At 47.5% G+C, this 7,196-nt stretch overlaps 1 protein-coding gene across 1 annotated transcript in view; it reads left to right on the top strand.

Moving 5' to 3' along the window:
• The first annotated feature begins 3,132 nt into the window (after positions 1 to 3,132).
• Positions 3,133 to 7,196, top strand: part of FHL3 (four and a half LIM domains 3) — a 42,436-nt gene continuing 38,372 nt past the window's right edge. The window contains exon 1 of the mRNA XM_066574825.1: positions 3,133 to 3,271. The gene's annotated coding sequence lies outside the window, so the exon portion shown is untranslated. The remainder of the gene's footprint in view (positions 3,272 to 7,196) is intronic.

Below are 7,196 nucleotides of genomic sequence, written 5' to 3'. Positions count from 1 at the left end.
TACAGAGCGGGATCAACTCGCGATCCCCCTACATACAAACCTACACCTCCAGAATGTTAATGTACGCCCTGTAGCGTTAAGGGGTTAAAGTCGTAGTCCGGTTATAATTTTATTTTTTTAAATCCAAGCCAAAAGGGTAAAAACAATTAAAGACTATTTACCTTTTCTCAGCCCTCGTGATCCAGCACTGCAGCCCTGCGATTTCTCCAATCACTGTGAACAGTAGAAATCAGGTGACCACTGCCTGCCAATCAGAGGCTGCAGCATCACTGTTCTTATCTGCTGGCATGATGTCACCCAGCACTAATCAGGGCAATATATATTCCACTGGGATTTTTCAACATGGGCCAGCCACCTGGCTATATACAGGCTGGCCGCTGTGTGATTCACATTATACCAGGTGGGCCTCTTCACTGGCAACTAACTAAAAGTGGTCGGCCCTGTATATAGGCTAATTCTCCTCCCTCCAATCCTTGTCCACAGAACGAGTGAATCTCATTGATTGGTGGAGCAACAGTCAGTCTGCTGCTCAACCAAACACAGTACAGAGCTCCTGGTTGTCACATGGCGGTGCACCGCTGCACAGCAAGCCTATCTGTGACCAGGACTGGAGGCTGGAGCAGGCTCTTGCCTCCTACATTGCTGCCTCCAGTTAGTATGTCTCCAGAAGCTCTTTGACCCCTTCCAGCTCCAGGATGTACATTTGGAGAGGCCCTCGACAACAGAGCCGCCAGTAATATACAGTAAGAATACCCTGCCGGACGTCTTCCGATATCGAAGTTATACAGCCTTCAATCAAAATGTCTTCAGACGTCAGACAGTGGATTGGAAAGGGTTAATGTCAGGTTTATGGTGGGGTGAAATGCATTGAATCTCTCATGGAAATTTATTAGTTCTTGTTCTGTGTTCGTCCAGATGATTATCATGTCATGTAGTGTAGTGAAGTAGGCCAAAGTTTGCTGGAGCAGGAGGCTAGAAAGTCACTCTCCAGTTTTGCCATGAAAAGGTTGGCATATTGTGGTGCCATTTTACTGCCCGTGGCGGTTTTCATTAGTTGCAGGAAGTCCTATGGGAAGACCTAATTAGTAGCAGTGGGGTGCCATAACAAGGAGACAGGAAGTGGATTTAGCAGGAGCAAGGAAACATAGAACAAGGCAAGGAACTGTCCAAAATCCTGGATAGCCCAGCAGAGAGAGATGCCGATTGGAACACAAGAGGTTGTAGGTTTGAGCGCTGACAATCGGATCCACTAGAAGCAAATCCATGAAAGCTGTCATGGCTCCATAAATGATCGTGAGAACTGTGAAGCAACTCAAATGGATATAACTGTGCCTATGCAGTGTGGAGTACATTTAGTGACAATCAGAAGGTCTTGGGTGTGACCAAACAATGTGGAAGTGCTGCTAGTCAGATGACGCCTTGACGACGCAGGCGTGTTATAACAAGGAGTGGGTAAGCAAAGAGCTGGTGTAACGGTACAACTTTCCACAGGACAAAGTGGAAGGGGCAAGTCTGTGAATAGGTGACCAACCTCTCATTTATTAGGTTAAAGACAAATGCGTTTCGAGGTAGAGGGCGTCTCCAACAGTATAGCTGGGCATGGGATTAGCAGTCAGCAAGAAGGGGGATGTCACATTGTGACAGGAGATATCTGGGTTCGATGGGCTGAAGCCAGATCAGGTGTGCTTCACATGGTTTGTACTGTAAATGCGGAATTTCGGCAGCATTTATGCTATATGTGAAGGCCACCTTATGGTTCCAGATTTTTAACGGAATAGTTCTGCCAACTGATCTCACACTGCTAAGACTCAAGAGTTTGATGCCCCATATCAAATACAGTTGGGTTCAGCCTGATCCAAAGTGGTTCTGGGAATAAAAGCTGGCATGAAAGTGGGCAGGTGGGAACAGTTTTGCTAACTTGAATAAGTAACTGGTGTTTTAAAAGGGTTAAATGCGTTTGGTGTACCGATCCAACACCAGGCTCAAGGAGACCCCCAAGGAGTCTGTCAATCTCGTTTGGGCCCCTACAGCAGTTGCTGGTGCGGATTATTATAACCCTGTGACTACCAGCCATTTTTTGGCTTTTTGTTTTTTCATCCTTGCATTCCAGAAGCTATAACTAATGTATTAGAAATAGAGATGAGCGAGCATACTCGGTAAGGCGATTCACTTGTGGGAGCACCCCTTTTTTCGAGTAACTGCTGACTCGTCCCTGAAGATGCGGGGGGGGGGGGGGGGTGCAATTTTTATCTTCGCAGCGAGGGGAGAAAAATCGCTCACGTGAATACACTCTGGTAGATCCATTCAAAAGAAGGGCGTTCATATTCGTGCTAGTTTAGTGCATCTCACAATGCACAAAGCATGCGCAAGCTTCTTTCCCACGTGAAGTAGCCCTTAACGTCCTTACATGGGTCAGTAGCGTTGGTGCATTCACACCTGCGCAGTTGGCGCATTCACACTTGCACTGTTGGCGCATTCACACCTGCGCTGTTAGCGCATTCACACCTGCGCTGTTGGCACATTCACACCTGCGCTGTTGGCACATTCACACCTGCGCTGTTGGCGCATTCACACCTGTGCTGGCTGTTTCTATTGGAATTACATTGGGCTATTCTGTTTTAACAGAATAAAAATTAGAATTCCAATGGCCCGGCGCCGTATGCTGCTAAAAAACGGAACCATAACTGGAGTCAAATGTAAAGTGTTCGATTTTTTTTGAGGACCTATTAAAATGAATGGGAGTAACAAACTGAACCGTTTATGTCGGCTTGAATTCCGTTTTACGCTCCAAAACGTAACGCACTCAAACGGAAATAGCGAACGCAGATGTGAACGTGCGTGGCGTTACTTTTTACATTTTTGTTCCCCCATACAGCGCTACTTTGCTGCGGTTGCCACTTTCCATAGCCTCTATGAGAGGAGCCATGAGCTGAGCAGCAGGCAGGCTGGGGTATGCTTGTAAAGTCTCCTCAGAAATACACAGCTGACCCCCAACACCGGGTCTGGGTAGGAGGGGAGGTAAGCCCCGCACGGTGGGTGACAGCACTGCCTGATGACTCGCACCCTCCTCACAGGTAGCGGTGTGCTCGCTGTCCCCCGCCCCGTCACCCCCCACCCCGGTGGGCGGGGTTATGCTAATGAGCCGTACCTCAGGAATGAGGCCGGTCCTCTCTTAGTCATTTCCTCTGTAGTAGCCGGATTACACGCGGGGCTCCGACTCACTGCAGACAGCCACTTCACAGCCGGAGGGCGCCGTGTGTCACTGCAGGAGGTGAGTGCCCGCTGTGTACCTACCTGTTACCCAGAGCGTGTGTAGCGGTTAGTGGGGTCGTCAGGACCCTCTTGTGTGCAGCCGCCACGGACCTACAGTCAGCCAGCTGCGAAGTCTTCCTCCTCACCTGAGGCGCCCCTGCCTCTACTAGTCGGAGGGGTGATATATACTAGTCAGGGAAGACTGATTGTACTCCTACAGAAGATGTAGCAGAGCTGAGGTTGTTACATGCAGACACACTTGTGCCTAATGACAAACTCAGCTCTGCTATATTTGACAACTTCAGAGTTAACTCTTAAAGGGCTTTTCTTTCTTAGTGTATACCTCATCAGTGGTCCCACCTCTAGGACCCCGTGTATGTAGTGGATTCCTGATCTGCAGGCTGGGGTGTCCTTCAACTATTGATAGATGGCTGCATATGTTTTCTTGGTGGTCTCTGCATCTTCCATTGACTTTGGAGTGTGCGGATGTCACCCCCTCTCTAAAAATGGAGTTTGGGGACCCCTATTTTAGTGATCAGACACTTATGGCACACACTGTTGAAAACTTCTTCTTTGCTTCACCGACCTGGCTTTAGTTTCTAGGGGCTCCGCAATGAGAACCGTCATAGAGCTCTGTAGCAAGCCTGAAGAAGAGATCGGAGTAGTCTGGAAAGCTTGCTGCAAGGTCATTAAAAGGTGTGGTATCTCCAAGATCTGGTTGTCCCTCACCGAGGGCAGCCACTACCCCACCTCCGTAGTGTAGCAGCGGTAAGCTTCTAGGCGCTCATGCAGCAAAATCCGTAAAACCGTATACACGAATCATTATAGAACCCTTCTCGGATGTTCTAGAATGCGCTGTATGAGGACCTGCGGAGGAGACGGGTGTAGATGTCGGCGCGGTGTACCAGATGCTGGACAGTATGCTGCCCCTGGGTTTAGAGCTGACTGGTGTAGTGCATGTGAAATGACCGCAGGGGGCGCTCGGAATGGAACTGAAATCTTAATCCACGGCGCACGCTGCCGAGACGCTCGCTTCTAATGTTTTTATTTTACTGTTGCCACTGACAAGTATGAACGGATCGGATGACTCAGATACGGTGCAGCATGATCGTCTGAAGCGCAGTAACTGTCTCGCCTGTGATCATTGGCGCTGCGCGTGTGCCATGTCTGCGCTGCAGGAGTTGTGCAATCATAACTGTGTAATATCCCATTTCATCGTCTGCAGTCATTTGGATTCATGTACGCATATGTCTGTCTATATGTGTGGTAACCTATAGCTTGCAGGGCTCCTATGGACAGGAAGCTAGCAGCTGCAGGAAGTGTATGTGGCTGTATGTAGTGCTGTGATCGCTCGTCCCTCCAGAGGGCTGACAGACGTTATAGTCTGCAGCCTGCGGTCGCTCTATACCAGCTGCCCATAATGTATAGGGGAGCCAGCTTGCAGTCTCCGTTCTGGTTTACATTGAGGGGTCCTCAGACTTCTAGCAATATAGACAGGATGTCTTTAGCAGACGACACCTTCGACACATTGCTATCAATCATCATATGAACAATTCCACCAGTAACGAGCCAGAAACTGGCCAACAAGGGACCATGTTGGCGAAGAAGGATGTTGAGAAGAGACCCTAGGATTGTGCAGAAGGCGAGTGATCAACCAAATTCTGCTGATCGTGCTCTATACTTCTGTTCTCTATTTCCAGTAGGTGACGGGTGAGATATTCCAAGAAGACAGATTACATTTCTGGCAGACTGATGGCAAACTAATCATTTGTGGTTTTTATTCAGCTATTGCCTGAAATGGCCAAAATTAGCCATTTCATAGAACATTAATCACATATGCACAGCTTATCATAGAATGGTAGAGTTGGAAGGGACCTCCAGGGTCATCAGGTCCAACCCCCTGCTCAGTGCAGGATCACTAAATCATCCCAGACAGATATCTGTCCAGCCTTTGTTTGAACACTTCCATTGAAGGAGAACTCACCACCTCCCGTGGTAACCTGTTCCACTCACTGATCACCCTTACTGTCAGAAAGTTTTTTTTCTAATAGTTTATAGGGGTTCTTCAGGCAAAATATAGTCCTCCATCGGCCCCTGTGGCAGGAGTTTGTTTACATTATCTTTTCACGTCCCGTCCTGCCCGCTGTCACCCCTCCAGACTGCAGATTCCATCATCCTCTGTGCTGGTATAGCCAGCACTTCAGTAACCCACCACCATGACCCTCTGAATGCTCCGCCCACTACACCCACAAGTGAAATATTGAAACACCAGCAAAATGCATAGAAGCAGATTGGGGGGTTATGCACACTTGGCACCTTCCGATTCCAGAACTCTGCCTGCTTCCAGGCCTGTCTGCCTACCCATCCAACATATTTAACCCACAACTATAGTTGATATCCAGAGATCCAACATTTGGTATCCCTGGCAATCAGCTGATTGTCCAGCCCCTGTGTCAGTGCACCGCGACTGGACATTGCCATCAGGGTCGGAGCAGGAAGTCTTGGCAGTTTCACTTCCATTGAAATAAATGGGAGCGAAGCCACCTTGTACATTTCCGAGCTCTGATCCTGATGACGCCCTCTATACTAAAAGGAACGATATTACAGAATATACAATTATTGCAAATTAAATCCTGATCAGTGAAGACAAAAATATTCTATACAAAGTCAATGAAACTTTAATACATACAGCAAAGGCCCATAAACAAAATCTATACATACCATACACACAGGGGTTCAAGGAAAGGGTGTAATTCAGGATACACTTTACTCTGGGAGGCCCTATCAATAAGGCCCTCAAGAACAGAGTCAACGCCCTGAAAAGGGCAACCTCTGTATAAGCGCCTGATAGCCCTATTGTACCCTGACCTTACCAATGTCTAAACAGGAATGAATTACCTAATCACATTAACCCCATGAAGTGTTAGGGGTCAAACAAATTCACGCTACTAGCTAAAGTGCCAGTTAGCCCAATACAACAAGGGGCTTATACACTTAGGCCCCCTGTCCACAGCCGTTGCGGAATATCGCCAGCGATATTCCACGGCAGGGGGGCCGCTCTCAGTTCTCACAAACAGGCTCACCGCGGATAATCGCGGCATGCCGCAATTTAGATCCTGCGAGCGAAGAATCCCTATGATTCTCCGCTCGTGGGCTCTGCAGCTGCGCTTTCTATAGCAACGCTATTATCGCCGCGGGAAACGCAATGAACAGTCGGCCATGGACAGGCAGCCGGCCTATCACGAGTGTTTTTGTTTCCTTCTATCTGTTCTGTTGTTGGAGCAGGTAAACGGAAAGAAAGTGGAGATGATAAACTGGAGCCAGCAGCTAGCTTTCCAGTTGTTTCTGTATTCCATTGAAAGCAATGTTTTAAAAGAAAAAAAACAAAAAACCTGGAAATGTTGCAGTTGTTCTGGCTGTTTTTTGAACTGGAAACAAAAGTGCGTCAGTCTGCGGTTTCGCTACAGTTTGACAAAAACTGAATGTGACGGAAAATTGTCAAACTGATTGAAACTGAAGATCTTCTGTTTAATGCAAGTCTATGGGCACAAAAACTGCAGGGTTTAGCGATGGCACAGTCTCACGGAAACAAAACGCTACTGTGGGCTTATTCACAAGAAGTAATAATATACTTGTTTATCAAAATAATGGAAACGCCCAGATGAGCAGTATTTTTTTTTTTAAAAAACCCTGTAGATAATAGGGGGTAGCCCTATAAAAGTGTAAAATGCCAAAAAGTGCTAATAGAATAGCATTAAAAAGTTGTAGAAAAGTACCCGAATGCACCAACATGTTTACCTAGCTAGTCCATGCTCCTTTGCATTATACGGAAGGTCTACTTACACCAATCCCCATGTTATTTTTTCTCCTCTAGTATTCCTATCACCACAGATGGACCTGACCTGTAGAGCTGCCCCATACGTCACATCAGTCCTGTATCCTTG

This window comes from Eleutherodactylus coqui, chromosome 1 (assembly GCF_035609145.1).
Source record: "Eleutherodactylus coqui strain aEleCoq1 chromosome 1, aEleCoq1.hap1, whole genome shotgun sequence".
Classification (NCBI taxonomy): domain Eukaryota; kingdom Metazoa; phylum Chordata; class Amphibia; order Anura; family Eleutherodactylidae; genus Eleutherodactylus; species Eleutherodactylus coqui.
The sequence above is the reverse complement of the archived record's forward strand: the minus strand, read 5'-3'. Positions and strand labels throughout refer to the sequence as shown.